Source organism: Nuphar pumila, chromosome 13, assembly GCF_984573655.1.
Source record: "Nuphar pumila chromosome 13, dmNupPumi1.hap1.1, whole genome shotgun sequence".
Classification (NCBI taxonomy): domain Eukaryota; kingdom Viridiplantae; phylum Streptophyta; class Magnoliopsida; order Nymphaeales; family Nymphaeaceae; genus Nuphar; species Nuphar pumila.
The window spans coordinates 15,794,459-15,820,661 of NC_143261.1; the positions used below are offsets into that span (position 1 = coordinate 15,794,459).

The 26,203-nt window shown below is 37.6% G+C and overlaps 1 long non-coding RNA gene across 1 annotated transcript; it reads right to left on the reverse strand.

The window, feature by feature from the left end:
- Positions 1-2,209: 2,209 nt before the first annotated feature.
- LOC149817903 (uncharacterized) lies at positions 2,210-3,162 on the reverse strand. The gene is made up of 2 exons (XR_016427035.1): positions 3,053-3,162; positions 2,210-2,588 (listed from the first exon to the last, which is right to left on the reverse strand). It is a non-coding gene; the product is annotated as an uncharacterized LOC149817903 (long non-coding RNA).
- Between the last annotated feature and the right edge of the window lie 23,041 nt (positions 3,163-26,203).

Below are 26,203 nucleotides of genomic sequence, written 5' to 3' on the forward strand. Positions count from 1 at the left end.
TTAATGGACTTTCTCTCGGCAAGATAAACTCTGGGTGGGGTCACTGATACATAAGTTCTAACATGACCTAACAATTAAAGACACCCACATACTTGATGGGAGTTGGAACATGAAATGAATTTGTCAGTACCTTCTTCTAGGCTCTCTACCACTCGAGCAACCAAATTGGAGTTAGGGGTGGCAAAATATGACCCGACCCATCAACCCGACCTACCAACCCGCTTCTTAGCCGGGTAAGGGTTTGGCTTAAACGGGTTCGTGTCGTAAATGGGTTGACCCGCCTAACCCGTTCATTAAACAGGTCATGTTCGTGTTAATGGTATGCCAACCCGCCAACCCGTTTACACGAACCCGTCAACCCACAACCCATTTATATATATATATATATATTAACTTATCTAACCTGTTATTCAGGTTAGATAGGTTATTCGGGTTACTCGGGTCGGTTATCATGTCTATGTTATCGGGTCGACCTGTTTAATAAACGGGTTGCTGTGTTGTGTAATTGTGTCGTGTCGACCCGACCTGTTTATTAAATGGGTTAATTGTGTCGGGTTACCCATTTAATAAATGGGTCGTGTTCATGTTTGCCACATCTGACCCGTTTAATAAACGAGTCGTGTTCGTGTTGAGGTATTCTTACCCGCCAACCCGTTAACTTGACCCGCCAACCCGTGGACCCGACCCGATTGCCACCCTTAACTGGAGTGATCTTTTGTTTACTTCCATGATGTCATGACCCTTTTTTCAATGAAATCAGCTGAAGACCTTAAAAGTAGATCCAATATTGACTACCACATAAATTAACGAAGTTTCTCTCAGCGAGATAAACTCCTGGTGGGGTCACTGATACATAAGTCCTAACATGATCGATCAATTAAAGACACCCACGTACTTAGATGGGAGTTGGAACCTGAGATGAATTGGTCAGAACCTTCTTCCCGACTCTCTACCATACAAACAAAATTTTTTTTGCTCATTCCATATTGCTCTTATGGCTCCAAAATAGTGGTAGGTGTTGTGTAACTGGGTCAGTTTATCAGACCTGATTTGGTATCGAGTCCAAAAGTTAGACTCAAATTAACGTGACCCAAACTAATTTGGGTTTGGGTCCAGGTTCGGGTATGGTTGGCAATTGTATGGACCCGTATAGGTTATCAGGTATAATATTTTGGTTTGGTTAAGGGTTGAGGTATGGGTAAGACTGACAAATGTAAACCCATATGAGTTAAAGGGTTCAGGTATAATTGGTTCAGGTCTTCACAGATTCCTGTTTCAGCTCAGGTGATAATTGATTGATATCTAGACCTAATTACTCACGAATAAAAAATATGCAAATAAATTGAATCAACTATTCAATAGGAAGATTAACAGATGAGAAGCTTATTAACCATTCTAAACAATATATAGTGAGTCGGGTTTCAACAGGATCGGTTCCAGTTGATTAATGTATAGAATGTGTTTGGGTATATCATCAGTGCAGATTTGGGCTAGTTTGAGTACGAAGCATGAAACATGGGTCGTATTTAGACTGCCTTAGTGTTCAAACAGATTCCAAAGTTGTTTTTGTTATCTAAATCTTGATCTTGACATCAGGCTTTTTAGGAAAAGGCTTGGATGTTGAATACATTTGATGCTACAGGTTCAGTAAAAAAAGAAAGAAAGAAAGCGCAAAGTATAAAAAAAAGAGCAATGCTGACACTTACTCTAAGCTCATGACCAGGTGATAAACTCTGATCATGAGGTTATTTTAAAAGTAAATGTTAGAACAAGAAATCTTATAATAAGAGAAAGCCAATACTTACCTCTACACCCGTGGAAGGCAGCAGACTCGGATCATTTGGCCTTCCAAGGTAGAGGTTGGATAGCTAAGAGCATCTCTTTTTAACTGAGAAGCTATGAGACTCATAATTGTCCGACCTCAAGTCAAACTATGGCAAAAGTGAATAATAAAGCCCCTATCAGCTAACGACAAAAACTTCAAGAAAACACATTTGTCCTCCTTTTGTAAAAGAGAAACTCATCATCACTTTCTCAAATCCATTTACTGGTAACACATTTGGCCCCTATCTGGCTACTTTTTTAACACTAGCTTTCCTCCTTCCACTTCACCTTCTCATATCCATTTAATTTTCTGGTAACTATGGTCTGAACCATAATAATGGTTTCTTCTCGATAATTATCCAAAAAAAAAAAGTCCATACTCATATTATGAAGGATATATTTAGTTTAATAACTCTAAGGCGTACATCATCTCACAACACTGCCATCATGTTATTTCTCACATGAAAAGCACAACGAAAAGTAAAAACATTGACAAAAGCAGTAGCAGGATGCCGATGGAGTATGACGACTCCCCCAAGTTCCATTTATTCCATGCCCAAAAGGCTACTATAGTTAGAAGAAGAGCTGCTAGTTTTTAACTGGGCATGGCTTATCACAAAAGCATCTAAAGACGCCCCCGCATTCTCCGCTAGGGAAGCCTTCACTCCGGCAGATGTTTGCACACTTGCTGCTACTGAAGCACAGACCGCTGAATTTCCCACTTAGTTTTGGACAGGTGGCTGCCTCGACCTTTTCCACACGCCCTGTTCAATTAGCTTAGAAAAGAATTAGATGTTGCCAATGCCTTCAAAGTAATCTAGATACTTGTATTTTAATAAGAAGCCAATTATGTTGCACACTATTTTACACTATATCTTTGAGAATAGTGGCATCGTTGAAGAATCAATGTTCCCTTCTTTGATCAGTTTCACAAGGAAAATAGTTGTTTACTGACGAATGTGTTGGAATTCTGGATCGGGGATGTGTGCAGTGAGGAGAAAAACAGACGAAAGAAGATAAGCAAATGGTGATTTGGGTAAGTAGTCTTTGCTTGGTGTAGCCGTTTACATCTGACTTTATTATATTTTAAATCATTTCAATGCATAAGTTTTGTGGCTCTTGGGATTCTAATTGTGAGACCGTCATCCAACAGAATGTTTCATTAAAGAATCAATTCAGTCAACTTGTATCAATAAAAAGAGAGAGAGAGGGAGAGACCAGTGTGTACCCAAGACAAGTAGAAGCAAGGCCAGCAGAAGGAAGGTAGGGAGAAGGCTTCCATTGCTCTTGGAGGACCCCATTGTTTTCTATGGAGAACACACCCCCTCATTTACACCTCTACTTATAGGAAATAAGATGACATCCTTTCATGGGCAAACAAAACTGGAGTGATCTTGTGTTTACTTTCATGACGTCATGAACTTGTTTTTCTATGAAATCAGCTGAAGACCTTAAAAGTAGATCCACCACTGACTACCACATCACTTAACGGACTTTCTTTCGGCGAGATAAACTCTAGGTGGGGTCACTCATATAAGTCCTAACATTTTATTGACTGTTGCATTGAACATTATCCCCATCAGTCTGGTACATCTTTTAGGAGGGAAGGACTTTTTGGACGAATTTTCTTATGAGAAGATAAGCCTTATCCTCATTCAGGAATTTTCTTATGAGAAGATAAGCCTTATCCTCATTCAGAGAAGATAAGCCTTATCCTCGTTCAGGATGGACCAAGATTCATCACTAACTATCACATCACTTAAAAGGACTTTCCCTCGGCAAGATAAACTATAGGTGGGGTCACTGATACATAAGTTCTAACATGACCCATCAATTAAAGACACCCACGTTCTTGATGGGAGTTGGAACATGAGACGAATTTGTCAGCACCTTCTTCTAGGCTCTCTACCACTCGAGCAATACTTCCATGAAGTCATGACCCTTTTTTCAATGAAATCAGAAGTAGATCCACTATTGACTAGCGGATGGTGTATCCCCCCCCCCCCGATGATTCACTGAATCACGTCTGTGTTCAGGGCTTTGAATGAGCACCACGTATACAAGCACATGGGGCTCGTATTCCCGTGTATGTTGACGTAACTTTGCATCAAACTCTGGTGTTGTTGCAAAGACTTAAGTACCCTTTCTTGCTATTCTTCTCATAAAGTGATGGTTTGAGAAAATGACAAAAATACCCTTCATTCAAAAAAGAAAAAACAAACAGTTCAAAAAAAGGACAAACATGTCCTCCATCCAGAAAGTCGAGGATGATGTTGACTCTTCAAAGTCTTCTTCTTCTTTCTCCGTAAAACACTGTAAAACCCTCTCTCTCTCTAGAGAAGAAATCAAGGGAGGCAAAGAGTTCTCCCTGGAAAAGGCCATGAACATCAACCCTCTCACTCTTTCTCCCTTCTCTCTCTACTTCTTTGCACATCCAACAGACGATCCTACATTGCTCCGTCAAACGTCGACTGACCTGCACACTGACTGTAGCATCGTTCAACTTGAAGAGTTGATATATATAGGAGAATACAAAGATGTTTCTCGGATTCATTGGAACCTGTTACTTTTTTTTCAATGTGCAGTTGGCTCTTATCATTTTCAGTTGCTTTTTAGATTGTACTTTCAATTCTGGTGTATTTTAAATCCATCGATTTGTATGTAATCGGAGCTCATTTCGATCTGAATTTTTTACTGTAATTTCATGCATATGTCTTCATGCTCTCCACCAAAAATCAAATCATTCTGAATTTGTTGGCCCACTTTAAAAATCAAGGTTAAGAACCTGTTATTTTGCACCGTCAGGATTTTAGCAGAATCAAGATCAAATTGCGGGAGTGATTTCTCCCTAACCAAGGATGATCTTTCCAATCCGTAAAAAAGATTGTTTTTAAATTGAATCTAGTTTGTACATACCAAATTTTAGCGATTTATATTGTGTTTTCATACCAGTTTTGGGTAAAAAACTACAACCCTGTCACCCTGTGTCATTTTAATGGCTCAGATTTTGATCCATTTTGTCAGAATTTTATTTCCCTAATGAGAGATCATTTTTTAATTTCGTAAAACGAGTTCTCTTTGTTTATGTGTCTAGTTCATCTCTGTGAATGTTTAGAATTTTTCATGATCAATTGCTATTTTATTTTGATTTAATACCAGAACCTTGTATCCAGATTTTGTAAATGTTCTAATTTTGGCCCCCATATCATGACTGTTGTAGCCCTCCTTCAACAAATCGCTATTTGATTGACAATATTCTTCAGCAAATCGTTGTTATGGTTTTTTTGGGTCTCTAATGTGTCCCTACTACGATTTGTAGTGTTTTTGGGTCTCCAACGACCCCTACAACGATTTATAGTATTGCCCGATCTTTTAACAATGATTTGTAGTATTTTCGCGTCTCCAATGACCCCTACAACGATTTATAGTGTTGTCCGGTCTTTTAACTACGATTTGTAGTATTTTTGGGTCTCCAACGATCCCTGCAACGATTTATAGTGTTGTCCGGTCTTTTAACTACGATTTGTAGTATTTTCGGTTCTCCAACGATTTATAATGTTGTCTGGTCTTTTAACTACGATTTATAGTGTTTTTTGGTCTCTAACGAGACCCACAGCGATTTATAGTGTTGTTGGACCTCGCTATAGTGATTTGTAGTGTTTTCCGCTAAATACTACAACGATTTGCGATACAAATCGTTGTATATCGCTACCCAAATTAGGACCAACTTGTCAGGGTCATATCTCCCTAACCAGAGATCGGATTTCAAATCCGTAAAAAGTGGTGTCTTTGTTATGAAGTCTAGTTTATTTCTGTAAATTTATAGCGATTTTTATGGTCATTGGTACCCCATTTGGATAAAAATCCAGACCCCTATCAGTTTGCCTTATTTGAATGACAGTTTTTAGTTCATTTTGTTAGTCATATCTCCCTAATGGGAGATCATTTTCCAAATCCGTAAAAAGGGTTTTTTTTCTCTATGTGTATAGTTTATATATAGAAAATTTTATAACTTTCTATTCATTTGATATTTCAAACCTGTTAAAAACCGCGACTAGTTATAGAATTTTAAATTCTTAACAGGTTCATTTCCTGTTTGGAAACAGTGACTTCTCGAACTCGTAATTTTCAAACCAAAATCGATTTTTCAATTTTGTAAATTGGGTTGGTTTCTTAATTGAGTTAAGCAACTTCTCCCTTAACAATTTATAGTGTTGTCTAGTCTTTTAACTACTAATTGTAGTATTTTTGGGTCTCCAACGATTTATAGTGTTGTCCGATCTTTTAACTACGATTTGTAGTATTTTCGGGTCTCTAACGAGACCCACAGTGATTTATAGTGTTGTTGAACCTCGCTATACAAATTTATAGTGTTTTCCGATAAACACTACAATGATTTGCAATACAAATCGTTGTATATCGCTACCCAAATTAGGACAAACTTGTTAGGGTCATATCTCCCTAACCAGAGATTGGATTTCAAATCCGTAAAAAATGGTGTCTTTTTTATGAAGTCTAGTTTATTCCTATAAATTTTAAGTGATTTCTATGGTCATTTGATATCCCATTTTGATAAAAAACCAGACCCCTATCAGTTTGCCTTATTTGAATGACACAGTTTTTAGTTCATTTTGTTAGAGTCATATCTCCCTAATGAGAGATCATTTTCCAAATCTGTAAAAAGGGTTTTCTTCCTCTATGTGTCTAGTTTATATCTAGAAAATTTCATAACTTTCTATACTCATTTAATATTTCAAACATGTTAAAAACTGAGACTGGTTACAGAATTTTAAATTCTGTAACAGGTTCATTTCCTGTTTGGAAACAGTGACTTCTCGAAGTCGCCATTTTCAAACCAAAATCGATTTTTTAATTTTGTAAATTGGGTTGGTTTCTTGATTGAGTTAAGCAACTTCTCCCTAAAATTTGGGAGAAATTGGGTCTGTTTAGCCTCTACAACATCCAGTTTAATGAAATCTGTCTGTTAAAATTCAATTTTCTGTTTCTGAAATTAATGCTCTCATGTTTTGATTATAACTCTACTTTCAGAAATGATTTTGATATTTTGTAAAAAGGGAGTGCTTCCTTGCTGAGCTGTGAGTCCATGAATTCATTTTAAGCTAAACAACAAATCAAGTTGAATGATGCTATCCACATTGGGAGGAGCCTCCAAACCCTCCTCCTATAAGGGCAAAAACTCTAAATCAAGTTCCACAATTCATCAAGTTGAATGATGCTATCAACGCTGGGATGAGCCCCCAAACCCCCCTCCTGTAAGGGCAAAAACTCTAAATCAGGCTCCACAACTCATCAAGTTGAATGATGCTACCCACGCTGGGAGGAGCCCTCAGACCCCCCTTCTGTAAGAGTAAAAACTTTGAATCAGGCTCAACAACTCTTTAAGTTGAATGATGCTACCCATGCTGGGAGGAGCCCCCAGACCCCTCTCTTGTAAGGGTAAAAACTCTAAATCAGGATTCACAACTCATTTAGTTGAATGATGCTACTCACGCTGGGAGCTGGAGCCCCCAAACCCTCCTCTTGTAAGGGTAAAAACTCTGAATCAGGCTCCACAACAGTCAATGTGCAGATCAGTCGGTGCTTGATGGAGCAATGTTGGATTTTCTGTTGGATGTGCACAAAAGCAAAAAGAGAAGGGAGAGAGAGAGTGAGAGGGTTGATGTTCATGGCCTCCTTCAGGGGAGATTTCTTTCTCGGATAATCCTGCAGTGCAGAGACTGGGTCTTAAATAATCATCTTCGGGGCACTTAAGTTTTTACAACCACTCCTTTTCAAGAATCGTCATTTTTTTTGCACCAATGGAGGAGAAGGTACTTAAGTCTTTGCAATCACATCAAACTCCAACGCTAATTAATGCTGACAAACATGGGGATACGAGACGCACATGCTTACATGCGTGGTGCTCTTTGGGGCCCCCGAACATGAGATGTAGCTAACTGCCCTGTTCAGGGGGGAACATATAACCTGCTTTGACTATTGACTACCACATAAATTAACGGACTTTCTCTCGGCGAGTTGAACTCCTGGTGGGGTCACTGATACATAAGTCCTAACTAACATGACCCATCAATTAAAGACACCCACTTACTTGATGGGAGTTGGAACCTGAGGCGAATTGGTCAGCACCTTCTTCTCGGCTCTCTACCATACAAACAGAGATTTTTTTTGCTCATTCCATATTGCTCTTATGGCTCCAAAATAGTGGTGGGTATTGTGTAACTGGGTCAGTTTATCAGACCTGATTTCGAATCGGAGTCCAAAAGTTAGACTCAAATTAACCTGACCCAAACTAATTTGGGTTTGGGTCCAGGTTCGGGTATGGCTGGCAATTGTATGGACCCATATAGGTTATCAGGTATAATATTTTGATTTGGTTAAGGGTTGAGGTTTGGGTATGACTGACAAATGTAAACCCATATGAGTTAAAGGGTTCAGGTATAATTGGTTCAGGTCTTCACAGATTCGTGTTTCATTTCAGGTCATAATTGATTGATATCTGGACCTAATTACTCACCAATAAAAAATATGCAAATCAATTGAATCAACTATTCAATAGGAAGATTAACAAAATGAGAAGCTTATTAACCATTCTAAACAATATAGTTAGTCGGGTTTCAACAGGATCGGTTCCGGTTGATTAATGTATAGAATGTGTTTGTGTATATCATCAGTGCAGAATTGGGCCAGTTTGAGTACGAAGCATGAAACATGGGTCGTATCCAAACAGGTTCAGGTCTTCATTTATAATATCCGTGACCCACCCTTTTTTTTACTGGTCTAGATTTTGGACTCGTCTTGAACGCTTGGTTTTAGTAAAGTCAGGTCGGGTCATTTACACGGCGTCTACAGGTCCACATTTACATTTAGGCTATGTTTTTGTGAATACGCCAACATTGGGTTATGGGCTACCCATCGCACATTCTACTGCGCATGTGGTTGCATCAGGAGCATTCAGATTACGCTTGCTGATGTCGGGGTATCCATCTCTCCCCTGTTGTTGCTTTCCCGTGCCGCCGACAGTTGCTGTGACCGGTCGGGTAGCAGGATCGGGGCCGGCCGCTGTGCAGTATCAAAGCTTAGCCGACGGTCACTGCAGAAACAGGGTTTCCCTGTTTCTACAAATTTTCTGGTTTATGCCATTGCCTGCCTCTGCCCTTACTCACCCGCAAAGGGAGACCATCGGCTGAGTGGGGGTCACCGTCGCCGGTGACATTTCGGCCGGTCGTTGGTGTCAGTAACCACAAGTAAACTAGAGGCCATTCGGTTTCTCTTTCTGAAATCGAAGGCGTTCGGATTTAAAAAAAAAAAAAAAACCGAACGCAAGTCAGGGTTTCCACTGTAGCAATGTATAGTGAAACCCGACTATCAGGTGGCCTGGCTGGTGGTGGAGCCCCTCTCAATGCCTGCGTCGGTGGTGAGGTCACGCCGACGGATTCACCGGTGTCGGAGGGGGGCGATTTTGGCATCCGAGGTGTCGTTCCCTTGCAACTGTCGACGAACGGGGGTGGAAGTCGACGACTGATCGCTGACTTCAGAGCATCGTCGATGCCCTTTTGCCGGCCGCCGGTGGCGATTGCAGCCCCGACGACCCTATATTAAGAAAAAAAAATCAATGCAGCCTTACGTCTCGGCAGTGGCACTAGATGTCATCGGGGGGAGGTGACCTTCACCGGTCGAGCACCGGTGTCGGTCGTCCTACGACGACGTGGGTCATCATGGGGGCGACGTGGGGAAGAGATAAACTTTGCAATTTTTAAGAAACCGAAGGGGCATTTGCCCTCTTTGGTTTCTTCTCTGGTCGGCCATCCTGCAGTCATCGCCGGAGATCGTCGGGCTCAGGGTTGCCATCGCCGGTGGCTTTTCGGTTGGCCGCCGATGTCAGAGACCATCCGTCGCCGTGGGGCGACATGATTCGTGGTGGAGAGCCATTCAGGTTCTAAGAAAACAGAAATGGGTTTTCGGTTTTCTCAGAAACTGCAAACTGTTTTAAAGTTGAAACCTGGTCGGGTCAAGCATACCAACCCGGTGGAGGTCCTGATCCAGACCCATTTGGGTGGATCAAGTCTGCCGGTTCCTTGGGTCGGTCCTGACCCAGGTTCGGACCCAGACCTATAAGGGTTCCAGGTCTAGGTCTAATCTGGAAAGCTCGGATCTTGTTTGGACCAGGTCAAACTCGAATTCTATTTGGACTGGGTCAGACCCGAATCTTGTTTGGATCGGATAAAATCAGTAATAGGGTCCAAGCACTATTTAAACCTGAACCAGATTAGTGACTGATATGACCCATTTTGGGACCGGTTCAGAACTATTTTTGATTGGTTTCTTACAATTTTTCACCAGTTCTGAGATGTAGAGATCCTGTTTTCATGAATTTATGAAAATACATAGATTTTATCATACGATTATTGGGTTTTATGAGCTTTTGTTCATGTTTTACACTGGTTTATTGTGTCTAGAACCGGTTCATACCATAAGATAACCGATTTAGGGTTGTTTCAGATCAGTTTGAGGTGTTTTCAGACTGGTTCCAACTTGAGGACCCCGGGTTTTACCCATATGCGCTTGTTTTTGTCATTTTCCATGCCTTATATGTGTTCATTATTAAGAAAGCATGACTTATGCATGTTAATTCATGTGTTTTATATTGGTTAAGTTATACATAATATTTTTAAGCATGAACTATGACTAAATTCATGACATTTTATCATCAAAATTAGTTTATACATATAAGTTGAAGCATTAACTAGTATAATGATGATATAATATATATTTTATCATGAATATACATGCATTAATATGTGCGCATAAATATGCTCCATAATACAAATATATTTTCAGTAAAATATTTTTATTAACCGATTCATGCAATCACTAAAATGATGTGAGTTGTGTTGATTATGAATTCTTTAGACTGCATTAAGATTCATTATTATTATTGTGTGTGACTATGAAATAATGATTCTATCCAAAGGTAGGTTGTTGTGTTCTAAATTCACACATGGTGTAATAGTAGATATGTATTTCAACCCATAAATCATGTTCGTAGACAAATATATAGTGTTGAATTGTCTTTATTTACATGATCTGCTAGTTTCATCAACTGAAGTCAATTTCTTATGAATTGAAGAGACAACAACTATGGGTATTGCCGTTTTCACCAAAGTAGAACAATAATTACTCAACTATACTTGTCTCGGAAAATATGAATAATAAAGGGTCTCACTTTTACTTTTTCATCACAAGTCTCGTCTGAGCAATAATAAAGACTTTTCTTTCGTTCCTTGTTGTATCATATTATTACCTTATCGACGGTTCTAGTAACATTCTCTTATTAGACAGATCTAATTTTTTAGACTGAAAAAATAGTATTGTTCACTCTGGGTTACATGGACCTTGATTTGGCCCTTAGAACTGAGGTACCTCCTACTCTTACAGAGTAGAGCATAGCCAAACAAAAGGCTGCCTTTGAGAAGTGAGAGCACTCAAACAGACTTATCGAGTAGCTAAGAATATTTGAGGTGTCATTACTCATTGCAGGATAGTGAAAGAATTTTTTAGAGCCATTGAGGCTCAATTTGTCAGTTTTAATAAGGTAAGAGCCAGTACACTCATGTCTAAATTAGTATCTATAAAATATATTAGTGACAATCACATCCGACAACATATTTTAAAAATGAGAAATATTGTAACTTAGCTGAATGACATAAAGTTTGCCATTTCTAATTCTTTCTTGGATTATCTGATTCTCACCTTGTTGCATACTGAATATGGACCCTTCAAAATCTCCTATAACACACATAATGATGAGTGGTCTTTTAGTTACCTCTTGTCCCAGTGTGTTGAAGAAGAGAAGAGTCTGAAAGGTGAGAGGGTGTCAAGTGCATATATGGCCTCTCATAAGAAAAAATAGAGTACATGGCTAAAAAAAAACTCTTTCAAGAGGAAGAACAAGAAGGCCTCTGGAGAGAGTTTTAACTCTTAGGCGAAAGTCAAATCCTAGGTAGGAGGCTTTTCTATAAAGTGTTTATTCTGCAAGAAGAAGGGGCATAAGAAGGTGGATTGCTTGAAGCATAAGAAATTACTAAAAAATAAAAGTAATAAGTCATTCATTTCTCATGAGTGTAATTTGATTCATGTTCCATTGCATAGTTGGTGGATTGATTTTGGTACCACAGTATACATTGCCAACTCTTTGCAGACATTTCTCAACAAAAGGAAACCAACAGAGCTTTAAAGAAGCATCTTCTCAGAAAATAAGATGCGTTCAAATATCAAGAACGTTGGGACCTGCAGAGTTATGTTGGAATCAAGATTCATTTTGGATTAGGTTGATACATTTTATGTTTTATCCTATAGTCGGAACCTGATTTCAATTTTGAAACTTGATAAGTTTGGTTTTAGTTTTAAATTTGAAAACTCTAAGTTTGTTATTATAAAAAAATCTATTAATATAGGTTCTATATATGTTTGTGATGGTTTATATCGGTTAAAAATTGAATTCCAAATTCAAGAATTTTATTCTATTGAGAACATATTGATTGACAATGAACGTGGTCTAAAGGAAGATCAATCCTATTTGCTTTGGCATCGAAGGTTAGGACATATTTTGAAAAAGAGAGTCCAAAGAATTGTGAAAGAAGGAAACCTTGGATCCCTTGATTTCATAAATATAAAGTCATGTGTTGACTGCATAAAGGCTAAGCAGTCTAATACGTATAAGAAAGATACCCAATACATCAATAAAAAGTTGAAGATAGTGCATACGAATGTTTGCGGTCCATTTTCACCATGTTATACGGGTGAAAAGTATTTTGTCACCTTTATAGACAATTACTCATAGTATAAAGGCAAAAGAGGTGGCCGCTATAGGGCGATTTTGTAAAAGAATGATATTTGAAATTGCTGATAAAAGGGTAAAATCTGGGATAAAATTGCTAAATTCAAAGCTTCGTGCCTTTCTCTAGAGTAGAGCTGATCTAGTTTAAAAATTTTCAAAATCCATATTGAAAACTATTCAGATCATTTTCCTGAGAAAATCTTTTGAGATTCAGAGTCTTGGGGGTAAAATGGAAAGAGTTGGCAATTTTGAAGACCTAGTGGGTTTGAAATCAATTTTGAAAAAATTAAAAACTCGAATCTGGATTAAGAATTTTGAAAAAGAGGAGTTATGGACCTCAAAATGATATGATGTGTCGTGTAGTGATATGAAATGCTCATGTGATGATATGCAATGACATGTCTCAGGGGATTTCATACTGCATGAAGAATTGAAGATTTCAATCTCTTGATATGAATAAGACTTTGAGATTTAGTGACTGGAGATGGTTTTGAGCAAAATAATAGAAATTTTTTGAGAACCGGGGATGAAATATGGAGTTTTGCAGAGTTCAAGCTCAGAGAATGACCATTTTGCCCTTCGGTGATCCTAAAGGATGGTTCACAGTGGTTGGTGGAGATGTCAGGGAGGTGAGTGAAAATTTGGGGTGTTTACAGATGCCCCTCTTTACTACTAAGCCAGCTTGTGGCTGAGCTTAGTGACAAAGAAAAACATGTCAAATTTGGGCTATATAAAATGCCCCAGTTAGAAGGATCTGACCGAGTATGAGAAAATTAGCCCTGATGAAGATGGTAGATATGAAGTGGAGAATGAAGAGGAAAAGATTCTTTCTATGGCAGTGAAGTTCAGGTTTTTGCCCTTAACCTGGATGGGACAAAAAATGCCTCGTATGGGACGAAGCCTGATTGGGGAATGAAATACTTCATCAAATGAGGCCCAGGTTTATACTCTTAACCTGATCGGGCGGAAAAAGAAATACCTCATCAAAGGAGGCTCAGGTTTATACCCTTAACCTGATCGGGCAGAAGATGAAATACCTCATCAAAGGAGGCTCAGGTTTGTACCCTTAACCTGATCGGGCGGAAAATAAAATACCTCATCAAAGGAGGCTTAGGTTTGTACCCTTAACCTGGTCGGGCGGAAAATAAAATACCTCATCAAATGAGGCTCAGGTTTATACCGTTAACCTGATCGGGCAGAAAATGAAATACCTCATCAAATGAGGCTCAGGTTTGTACCCTTAACCTGATCGAACGAAAGATGAAATACCTCATCAAATGAGACTCAGGTTTGTACCCTTAACCTGATCGAGCGGAAAATGAAATACCTCATCAAATGAGGCTCAGGTTTGTACCCTTAACCTGATCGGGCGGAAATTGAATGAAATCCTCGAAGGAAGAGACCATGATGGAACCTTCGGATTTTGCACAATAAATCTTACAAGGGTTTTGCAAAAAGAAGGAAAATAGAGTCCCTAAAGCTTGAAAAGGGATTGATCTTGTGCGCCTCATTGTTGAGACTAAATCAGCTTTTGAAATTGCCTTTTGCGATAAAATGATTGGGGGTTCGACCTCAAACCGAAATTGAACTGCCTGTGGTGGGACTGAGAGCCCGGGCACTCAGATTATACAAGAAGGGAAGGAATTTTGAAAACTCCTGTAATCAAGTCCTAAAGAAGGATTGAAAATGGTGTCAGGTTGCATCAAAAATGGATATCAAGCTCTCACTTCACATTAGAATAGCTAGAAAATATTGTCAAAATGTTGAAAATTTTATAGTTGATTCAAAGTATTTGAAAATGATGCACATTGTTGCAAAATATTCCTTCTCTTCTATCTGAAGTATTACCTCCAAACGGGATTGACTTTATAGAATCAAGACTTGGAATTCAAATTGCTTACGATTGACCTTCTTCAAGAAAGCTATCAATTCCCTTGATATGAGTAGGAAAGAGAGACTTTAATATTATGAAAGCAATTGATGAAAGAGTATTGATAATAGAATTTCACAAAATTCAAGAAAATTTTTGGAAAATTTGGCAATTTGATATCCTGGGATGCTTCTCTCATGAAAAACTTTCTGCACTCTTTTGAACTCTCTTGGGCTTCGGGGGAGCTTATTACATCATCCTTCATTTTGGAGATGTCCTGACTTTTCTTTCTTTCTTTTCCCTCTCTCTCTCTCTCTCGTTTTGGAAGGGTACATCACAAACTCCTTCAACTTGGAGATGTTCTGATCCTTCTTTGCCTCAGGGGCTATGTTGATGATATTGGCTCATTGGTTGGAGATTTTTTGATGATAGCGGAAATTAAATATCTTTTAGGGATTGTCAAGAGGTTCATCGCACCTGTCTTCAACTTGACAGTGCTTTGGACTTTTTCTGAAAGGATTCGTCACAAACTCCATCATCTTGGAGATGATTTATATCTTCTTTGGCCCCGGGGGTCTACTCGCCTAATTCGTCTTCATCTTGACGACAATTGAGAGATCCTTTTTGCAGATATTTAATTGCAGCTTAGGTGATTTGAGGAGATATAGATTGGGTGAATTCTGTCTTTTCTAGCGCTCAGGATATTTCCACTGCCTTATTTTTACAAGAATGGTCTTTAAAGATATGTCATAACTGCGATCAATATCAATCATTTATGGCTTTGCAATGATATTGCATCTTCTTTATTGGCCATATCTAGAATTTATCCTTCATCCTTTCGGTTGACCAATAGAAAGAATTTGAATTTTGTGTCCTTTTTCGCAAAAGCTTTCCCTTATGGGAGTAATGCTGAAGGTATTTTGAGGCAAAGATTTGTGCAACAAAGATTTTGAAATCAATAAGTAATTAATTGACAATTTGGCAAAATGTTCTTGAAATCCTTGGTGAAAGAGAGCATTTAAAGCCTGACTTAACGCATCCGTGACGAAAATTATCCTCACCTTTCCCTAAAGGAGGAGATTTATGCTAGACTAACAAAGGATTTAGTATTTGATATAAGATCAACTGAAATATTCAATAAGGATTCATCCTCAGAACAATATCAGTTCAATTAAGAACGACCATCGGTTCACTTAGAACAATATCAGTTCAATTAAGAATGATCATCGGTTCACTGAGAACAATATCAGTTCAATTAAGAACGATCATTGATTCACTAGGAACAATATCAGTCCAATTAAGAACGATCATCGGTTCACTGGGAACAATATCAGTTCAATTAAGAACAATCATCGGTTCGCTGAGAACAATATCAGTTCAATTAAGAATGATCATCGGTTCACTGGAAACAATATAAGTCTAATTAAGAACGATCATCGGTTCGCTAGGAACAATATTAGTTCAATTAAGAATGATCATCGGTTCACTGGGAACAATATCAGTTCAATTAAGAACAAGCATCGATTCACTGAGAACAATATCAGTCCAATTAAGAACGATCATCGGTTCGCTGGGAACAATATCAGTTCAATTAAGAACGATTATCCAGGAAGGAAATTGGTTCAACTTGTTGGTTGAATGGACCATCATAGTTAGCTATATGTGGTGTGATTTCAGGATTATTCTCTTATTGTGATCATCGCAAAAATTTTCCTCTCTTGGTATTTCTCTCTCTTCCTTCTCTTTTCCTTTCTAACCTCTACTTTCTCTTTTTTAAAGGGAGAAAAATAAAAGACAGATAAGAAGAGAGAAGAGAAAAGAAAAGAAAGAAGAGAGAGAGAAACTCTTTTGCGAAGGTCTCACTTGACTTTAAATTCTGAAAAGATTTAAAAAAAAAAGATTAGTCGCCTCCGTTTTGAAATATTTAAGAGAAAATTGGGAGACGGGGCTCGCTCGTCGGTACGAGGTTCGACCATTTCTGGCACCTTTACCTGGGGTAATCGAACCAAGGATCAAATTTATGCCTTTTTGCTTTGCCTAAATATTATCTAAGAATTTATTCTAAGTCAAAAAAATGCACAGAGAATCATGCTTGTGTAAATGCAAAAGTTGTATGTTCTTTTGAGAAGAATTTGAAAATTTTATCAAGTAGTTTTGAAATTATGAAGAATGGATCTTGGGTCTAGGTGGAATTTGAAAACAGAATTGGATTTTTAGATCTAGATTTCAAGACAGATTTAAATTTAAAATCTAGAATCCTAAACGGCATTGGATCCGAAGTCTGAAATCCAAGATAGAGTTGAATCTGAAATCTGGAATCCTAAATGAAATTGGATCCAAAGTCTAGAATCCAAGATGAATCTCAAAAACCTAGAATTTAAGGTGAAACTTTGAAAATTGGAATTGGATTCAAGAAATCCAGATAAATCTTGAAGATGGATTTGGATTTGAGAATCCAGATTGAATTTTGATTTTTAATTTTTGAACTTCAGAGAAAATCGATTTTTAGAGCCAATTTCAAAAGCTTTGATTTTGATTTCCAGAATGAATCGAATTTTTGAACATCTAAACTCAGAAAATTACAGAAAGAATTTGAGAATTTGAAGAGAGAATAAACTTAATTTAAAATTCAAATTTTTGGGAATCAGATGATGAATCTGGGAAATCAAAGTTAAATTGAACTTTAAAATTTAATCTGGAATATTGAGAATTGAATTCTAAATTTAGAAATGAATTTGAGTTTTCAAAGTCAAATGGGACTTTGAAATTGAATCTTTGAATATAAAATGAATCTGAAATTTCAAAGTCAAATTGAACTTTTGAAATTGAAGTTTTGAATTTTTGAAGTAAGATAGAATTTGAGAATAGAAAGGAGATTTTGAATTTACAAATGAGAATTGAAGATTGACCTGAGAGGTGAAGAAGATATTTGAAGAATATATCTCAAAATCACTTGATCTTGGAAAAGAATTTTGAAAATATGATTTAATTCTATCCTAAATGATGAAATGAATGAAAGAATTTGAAATTTGGTTTTGAAAATCATATCTCATTCTTTAAATGAATTAAAAATAAAATTAAAAATATAATACATCTCTGACCATAGTCATAAGATGTATTATATAATAATCGTACTTAAATTCAAGTGAAGAATAAAACACATTTTGATGCCTTTATAGAGTTTTAAAATGAAATTTACTCTCAATATATCCTGACTATGGCCATTGATATATATATTGAGTTAATTTTAAGTTAAACTCTAATAAAGGAAGAAAATATTTGAAAATATGATGATTTTTTAAAAAGATCCAGTGTGGATCCAGTATTATTCCATAAAAGGTGAAAATCATAAGTTTTGTTCACACCTTGACTATGGCCATTGATGCAAATCATCAACTTAGGATTTAATCACCTTTTATTAGAATGGTGCACGTGACATTCGTGTTCTCATTCGTGAATTTTTGAAACGAAAGAGGAAAATGAAACGAGCATTTCTAAAAAATATGCATGCTCATAGATTCTATTCTAAGATAGGAAATGTAAAGAATTCCCATTATATCTAACTATTACAAACTTGAATTAAATTTAAGTTCAAATTCCCAGACTAGGGAGGAAGAATAATCTCTTTTGCCAAATTTCTGAAAAATCCGATGTTAAGCTAAAAAAAATATGCATATAAAGAGACAACATGTTGCATACAAATGATGTAATGGATGCTCAGATGCACACTAAACTAGTGGGACACTGAGTTTTATGATGCATATGATGAAGCTTCAATGATGTTTATGCATTATAGAACGTATGAGATGCATGCCAGGGCATAGATGCTAAATGTTGGAAAGAATGCAGGGAGTGATGAGACTAACAGGTAATGAAAGTTAAGGCAATGAGTGTGTTGTGGGTAGAAGTGGTAATGATGTGAGGCAGCTGAGATCATATAGGTTGCTGTTGTAACAACGAATGCAAGAGGTTGCAAGGTGGGAATTAGATGGAGGAGGGGATGTCGTGAGAAGGTGTGGTGGAGAGATGAGATGTGTGCATCCGATGAACATGGTGTATCAATGCAAGGGGTGGAGATGATGGAGATGTGTTAACAGTGTAGTGAAGATAACATATAATATGTGATGGCTGTGAAGTAGGCATAGAGAGTGGAGGTAATGTACAGGATGTGCTGTGAGGGTCATATGAACTGGTTGCAAATGTGAAGGACATGGGATACATAGTGGCAGTAGAGGGTGTACATATAATGGATGACATACAATGAAGGCCTATTGGTGCGCATGAAGTGGAGGTGCCCATGCAAAAGATAATGGTGATGACATGTGAAACAGGTAGGTGCTTGTGGTGCTGAAATATATATTCAACAAGTGGGTTTGGGAATGAGAGCATAGGTGAATATTGAAGTGGGAAGGCAACAAATAAGTAGTTGTGGTATGGTGTTCAGTAGTGGATGGAGTGTTTTGCAGTAGTATTTGAATGATAAACAGATGGTGGGAAATGTAGAAAGAAGGTATTGCTGGCAGCCAAAGTTAATAGCATTACAGGTGTGCTTGAAGTATATGGTAGCTGGAAATATTGACATTAGGAGGTGTTTATGAAGAGAGGTGTATAGGGACATGATAACAGCTGCAATGTATTTGAGTGAATAAAGTTTGAGCATAGGTTGAAGCAGGAAATATGAAGTTTACTGAAACACATGTGATATATAACAGTTGCTATGCTGATGAATAGTAGAGGAGATGCAGGGGGAATCAGTGTTAAGTGCTGGAGGCATGGGTATTGCAGGTGGGCACTCGGGATATGGGTTGATTACAATGGATAGATTGGTAGGGTTGTACATGAACTAAAGGGGACATGATTGCTATATACTCAAGACATTACAAGTGTTATTTGATAATATACAGATATGGGATACGAAGTCATTAACAAAAATACATACACAGGTAATAATGAAGGCAGTTCAATGCATGTTGTGATAGAAAAATAAAAATAAAAATAAAGGAAGAAGAGTAAATAACATGGGATACCAAAATATGCTCGATAAAAAAACCTTGATCGAAGCATAAAATTCATGATTAGAGAGATTATACAACACAAACAGGTGAATATAAACAACACTTGTGGCGCGGTAGCCATAATTACAACATCAATACCTTTTGTCATTCTTTCCCCTTTCACCACTTTGGCCTCATCATCTTTGTCAACCAACTGGAATATCAACACTACCTTTACCTACCGACCCTACTACTCAGGATGGTGATACAGAGGTATGCTAATGACAATACATAAGGACTTAGAAGATAATGGACAAGGGTTTGAAATCTGAAATGCCACAAAGAGTACTAAGGAAAACTGGGGTAAGGTAACACATACCCTACTTTGAACATTCTGGAATTACTCGCTACACGAACATACGAGTCAAAGAGCTTCTAATAACTAGTAATAACGCTTGTTAAATGTTGCTGCAAATTGATTTATGCAAACAAAGCCACCCTCTGATGGGTGACCTTAGGGGTTGTAGAAACATCAGCAAGATAAATGACACAGGCCTGGTGATGACAAACTAGGGATTCAATACCTGATGAGTTGTGATGGTCCAGTCAGTTTGTGTGTGGCTGCAACTTGGTTATACGGAACGAATGATGGGTTGATCTGTCTCTTCAGAGACAGCATAGTAGTATGCCAGATGACAATACCCAGATCAAACTCTTTGATGGATATGAATAAGGCTGGTGTACTCAATACTTAACGGTGAGAATAAACTAAAACAATATACGATTTTTTTTTGAACTAATCAAGATGCATGATACAAACAAATAAAGTTCAACCTGCTTGCTAAGTTGATTCCCAGAAAACACAAAGGTAAGATTCATGCCAAATCTTTATAAAGTTGCCACTTTTTGAAACCATATGGCAGCATGTAACATATATCTAGAGTACAAACGTTCATCAATACCACAATTTCACAGCTTCCAACTTCTTGCATTGAAACTAAAACTTTTGTTGTTTTTGGCATTCTCCATCGTTAAGAATTGAAAAGGTTCATCACTAGGATGACAGAAGGTTGGCATCATATCATCAAGATGATTTATTGGAGTAGAAAATAACGAAGCATGTGTTTTATGAAAAAGAAGTACCTTGTGCATGAAACCCTAGCAGATTTCACAAGAACATGTGCATGTGCGTCAAAAAAAATATCTTGTTTTCATTCATCTCCATGCAATATCAACCTATAAATGATCTTGTTATTGAGGCAATAACCCCCAAAAGAAAGATCATGCAAAACAGATGATGGGAAATTAGCCTCAATCAGGATCCAAGATGCTACAGAAGTACAACGGGGATTTCAAAATGGGCTCTCTTTGACATCAAGGGCTTGGGATCACTGCAACTCTAACCATAGTTTGATCTAATATTGGCCCTCAATGGGACAAACTGTAGAGAGTATGGAATTGCATTTAGAACACTAATCAAGCAAACTAAGCAGATTACATACCTTTGTTACTACTGTGTTGAACTGAGAAATCAAGGAATCCAGAGTCTACCGATGCAATGAGATATAATAGTGATACATAATCCATAACAAATCTAAATAAAATGAAGGAATGAAGTAATGTCTATATGTACTGCAACATAAATACATGGGACTGTACATGGTGATGGGAATTGGGAAGAGAAGAGCATGTGTTTATACTAACATCAAGAATAAATATGAAATTTGCAGAAAGGAAGCACAAATTTATATTATCTTGAAGCCTAAACGCATGAAAGGATGAGGTTCAGAGAAGGTGGAAATGCGAGCTTATGCTACAGCAAAAGCAGAAGCATGTATTGCGATGAGGCTCAGAGCCCATGTTTATGCTATGGTAAAGCATAAACACATGCTCATATCGAGACTCATGAAGCGAGGGCTTGTGATAATGTCTTAACTAAAACCAGTGAAAGAAAAGAAAATAGAGAAAATGATGCTGGTTATATGCAAAGCAGTATACCAAAGGGAAGCAAGGGATCTGATGTCATTCGAGAAGCAAAATCAGAATCAAAATGCAGATAAGAATATATATAAACGGAAAATAAAACAAAAACAGGAATATAATCAAAATAAATACATAAAAATGAATCGATGGTGATGATCTTGATCGTATTGCAGAGAAACTATATGTTACCATAGGACTACAGATGAATCGAGAAATTTGTAAATAATAAAAGGAAAATATGTTGGAATGTTTGTATTCCATTGATGTTTGCACTGTGTAAACCGATGTTTCTATCTGCAAATCGGATTTACAAGGGGTGCATTAATGGGGCTTGAAACAAGAAATCAAAGGATAATAAAAAATTAAGAGTATTTCTTCTAAAAATTACAGTGGAAGAATTTTATTTTTGAGGAATATTATTCTCAGGTTCGACACCTTATCTTGAAAGGTTTTGGGAAGAAACGAGATCCTCGAGAAGAAAGTGATTTGGGCAGAAAATGAGGAAATCATGATGGGGTTTTTGGGATAAATATCCTGAAATGGAAAAAGGAGAGGTTTTGAAGAGGTCTTATGGTTGAGACAAAAATAAGATTTTTTTAAAAAGACACAAGTTTAGCCCTTAACTTAGATGGGACGAAGATATTTTGAAAAACCATGATGGGATATTTTTTAAAAATACCTCGTGAGACGAGGTTCATATATAATCTTTATTTGAATGGATATACAAAGCATGGGTTCCTTGATGGGGAAAACCGTGATGGGACTAGGAGAAATACCTCCTCAGAATGAGGCAATTCTCTTTGAAAAATATGCACAACGGTAGGTTGCATCAAAATGGATATTGGGCATTTATTTATTTTTGGATAACTAGAAAATTTTGCCAATAAGATGAAATTGTAATTGATTCAAATGCTTGAAAGTGTGCACGTATGTGCGAAAGATATTCCCTCTTTTACCTAGAGTATTTCCTCCAACGAGGTTAACTCCCCGGATTTCAAAGTCAAATTCAAATTTAAATTTTAAAGCTGTTGAGTTTCTTCAAGGAAGCTATCCATCTCCTTGACATGAATAGAGAAGAAATACTCTTAATTTCATAAAACCAAGTAGTGAAAAAACATTGATGAAAGGATTTCGCATAAGAAAAGATGAATTCTGGCAATTCTAGCAGTTTGATATCCTGGGGCTTTTCCATAATGATCTTTCTGGCATTTTTAAGATATTGAGCTTTCTTGGGTTTCGGGGAAGTTTATTACATCATCCTTCATTTTGGAGATGTCCTGGCTTTTCTTTTTTTCTTCGGGGAAGGGTACGTCACAAACTCCATCTTGGAGATGCTCTGATCCTTCTTTTTCTCAGGAATCATACTGGTGATATGGGCTCATTGGTTAAAAATCTCTTGATGATAGCAGTAATAAAATATCTTTTAGGGTTTGTCGGGAGGCTCAGCGCAGTCGCCTTTATCTTGACAGTGATCTGAACATTCCCTGGAAGGATCCATCACAAACTCTTTCATCTAGGAGATGATTCAAATCTTCTTTGGCCCCGGGGGTTTAACTCGCATATTCGCCTTCATCTTGACGACAATTGAGAGATCCTCTTTGCGGATATTTGATTGTAGCTTAAATGAATGAATGAGGAGATATGGATTGAGTGGATTCTTTTTATCGCTCAGGGTATTTCCACTACCTGATTGCCAAAAAGTTGTATTCAAACATGCGTCATAGCTATGATCAATATCGATTCACTTCTAGCCTTTCAACATCATTGAATATTTCTTTCGCTAATCATACCAAAGATATTTCTTACATCCTCTTGGTTGATCAACAGAGAGAAGATTTAAATTTTACTCCTTTTCGCGAGAAGCTTCACCCTTTTGAAAAGAATACTAGAGGTAATTTAAGGTGATTCTTTTGTGCAGTAAAATATTGGAATCAACACATTTTTAGCAGATTGGTAAAGTTTTCGAGAATCCTTTATGAAATAATTACTCAATATAAATTTTGATAGGACCTTTATCTAAAATTTGGAAGAAATAACATGTGAACATTGGTTTTATTAGACAACATTGGCTCAACAAGGACTCAACCTAAGAGCCGTAAAGAATATTGGATCTGTAGGGATTCATCCTACAGACCAAAATTTTGGAAAATTTAGTTTAATAGGAATTCAACCTAAGAATTGCAAAAGAACTTTTTGACGGGTAAGAATTTATCCTACAGACTAAATCTTTGAAAAACGAATTTGGTTCAATAGGAATTCAACCTAAAAACCGCAAAAGAATATAGATCAGTAGGAATTCACACTACAGTTTGAGTTTTTGAAGAATGAAATAGGAATTCAACCTAATAACCCCAAAAGAATATGGATCAGTAGGAATTCAACCTACAGATTGATTTTTTTTTTGAGAAACAAATTTGGTTCAAATAGAAATTCAACCTGAGAACCGTAAAAGAATAGTGGAAATTCAGCCTACAGATTGGATTTTTGAGAAATGAATTTGGTTCAATAGGAATTCAACCTGAGAACCGCAAAAGAATATGGATCAGTAGGAATTCAACCTACAGATTGATTTTTTGAAGAATGAATTTTGGTTCAATAGGAATTCAACCTGAGAACCACAAAAGAATATTGGATCAATAGGAACTCAACCTACAGATTGAATTTTTGAAGAATGATTTGGTTCAATAGGAATTCAACCTGAGAACCGCAAAAGAATATTGGATTAGTAGGAATTCAACCTACAGATTGGAATTTTGAAAAATGAATTTTGGTTCAATAGGAATTCAATCTGAGAACCGCAAAAGAATATGGATCAGTAGGAATTCAACCTACAGATAGATTTTTTAAAATGAGATGGGTTCAGAAGGAGTTCAATTTAAGGGTCGGAAACCAGTAGGACTTCAACCTGAAGATCGACTTTTGAAGAACATAGGTCCAAGAGGAATTCGACCTAAGGGCCTTGATCAGTAGGAATTCAACCTAAAGATCGATTTGGGATGGTTCTAAAAAAGGGGTAAAAATGAGTATTGCGAATCAGTAGGAGTTTAACCTAAAGATCGCAGATCAGTAGGAGTTCAACCTAAAGATCGACAGAGAGAATGGTCCTAAACGGGTTCAAAATGAGGATTGTGAATCAGTAGGAGTTCAACCTAAAGATCGTTGATCAGTAGGGGTTCAACCTAAAGATCGACCGAAGGAAAGGGTCTTAAATGGTTTCAACCTAAGGACTGCGAATCAGTAGGAGTTCAACCTAAAAATCGTGGATCAGTAGGAGTTCAACCTAAAGATCGACTGAAGGAAAGGGGTCCTAAAAGGGGTTTGAAATGAGGATTGCGAATTAGTATGAGTTCAACCTAAAGATCGCTGATCAGTAGGGGTTCAACTTAAAGATCGACCGAAGGAAAGGGTTTTAAAGGGGTTCAACCTAAGGATTGCGAATCAGTAGGAGTTCAACCTAAAGATCGCAGATCAGTAGGAGTTCAACATAAAGATCGACTAAAGGAAAGGGGTCCTAAAGGGGTTCAACCTAAGGATTGTGAATCAGTAGGAGTTCAACCTAAAGATTGACATTTTTAGGAACTTTGGTTCGATAGGAATTCAACCTAAAGATTGCGGATCAATAGGGCTTCAACCTAATGATCGATTGAAAGAAAAGGGGCCTAAAGGGGTTCAACCTAAAAATTGCAGATCAGTAGGAGTTCAACCTAAAGATCGACTGAAGGAATGGTCCTAAAGGGGTTCAACCTAAGGATTGTGGATCTATAGGAGTGCAACCTAAAGATCGCTAATCAGTAGGAGTTCAACCGAAAGATCAATGAAAGGAAATGGTCCTAAAGGGGTTCAACCTAAGGACTGCGAATCAGTAGGAGTTCAACCTAAAGATTGTGGATCAGTAGGAGCTCAACCTAAAGATTGATGAAAGGAAAGGGTCCCAAAGAGGTTCAGCCTAAGGACTGCAGACCAGTAAGAGTTCGACCTAAAGATCGTGGATCAGTAGGAGTTCAATCTAAAGATCGACTGAAGGAATGGTTCTAGAGGGGTTTAACCTAAGGATTGCGGATCCATAGGGGTTCAACCTAAAGATCGCGGATCAGTAGGAGTTTAACCTAAAGATTGACTGAAGGAATGGTCCTAGAGGGGTTCAACCTAAGGACTGCGGATCAGTAGGAGTTCAACCTAAAGACCGCGGATCAGTAGGGGTTCAACCTAAAGATCGATGGATCAGCAAGGGTTCAACCTAAAGATCGATGGAAGGAAAGGGTCCTAAAGGGGTTCAACCTAAGGATTGCGGATCAGTATGAGTTCAACATAAAGACCGCGGATTAGTAGGAGTTCAACCTCAAGATCGACGGAAGAGAAGGGTCCTAATGGGGTTCAACCTAAGGACTGCGGATCTGTAGAAGTTCAACCTAAAGATCGCGGATCAGTAGGAGTTCAACCTAAAGATCGATGGAAGGGAAGGGTCCTAAAGGGGTTCAACCTAAGGACTGTGGATCTGTTGGAGTTTAACCTAAAGATCGCAGATCAGTAGGAGTCCAACCTAAAGATCGATAGAAGAGAAGGGTCCTAAAAGGGTTCAACCTAAGGACTGCGGATCAGTATGAGTTCAACCTAAAAATCGTGGATCAGTAGGGGTTCAACCTAAAGATCGACAAAAGGAAAATTGGTCCTAAA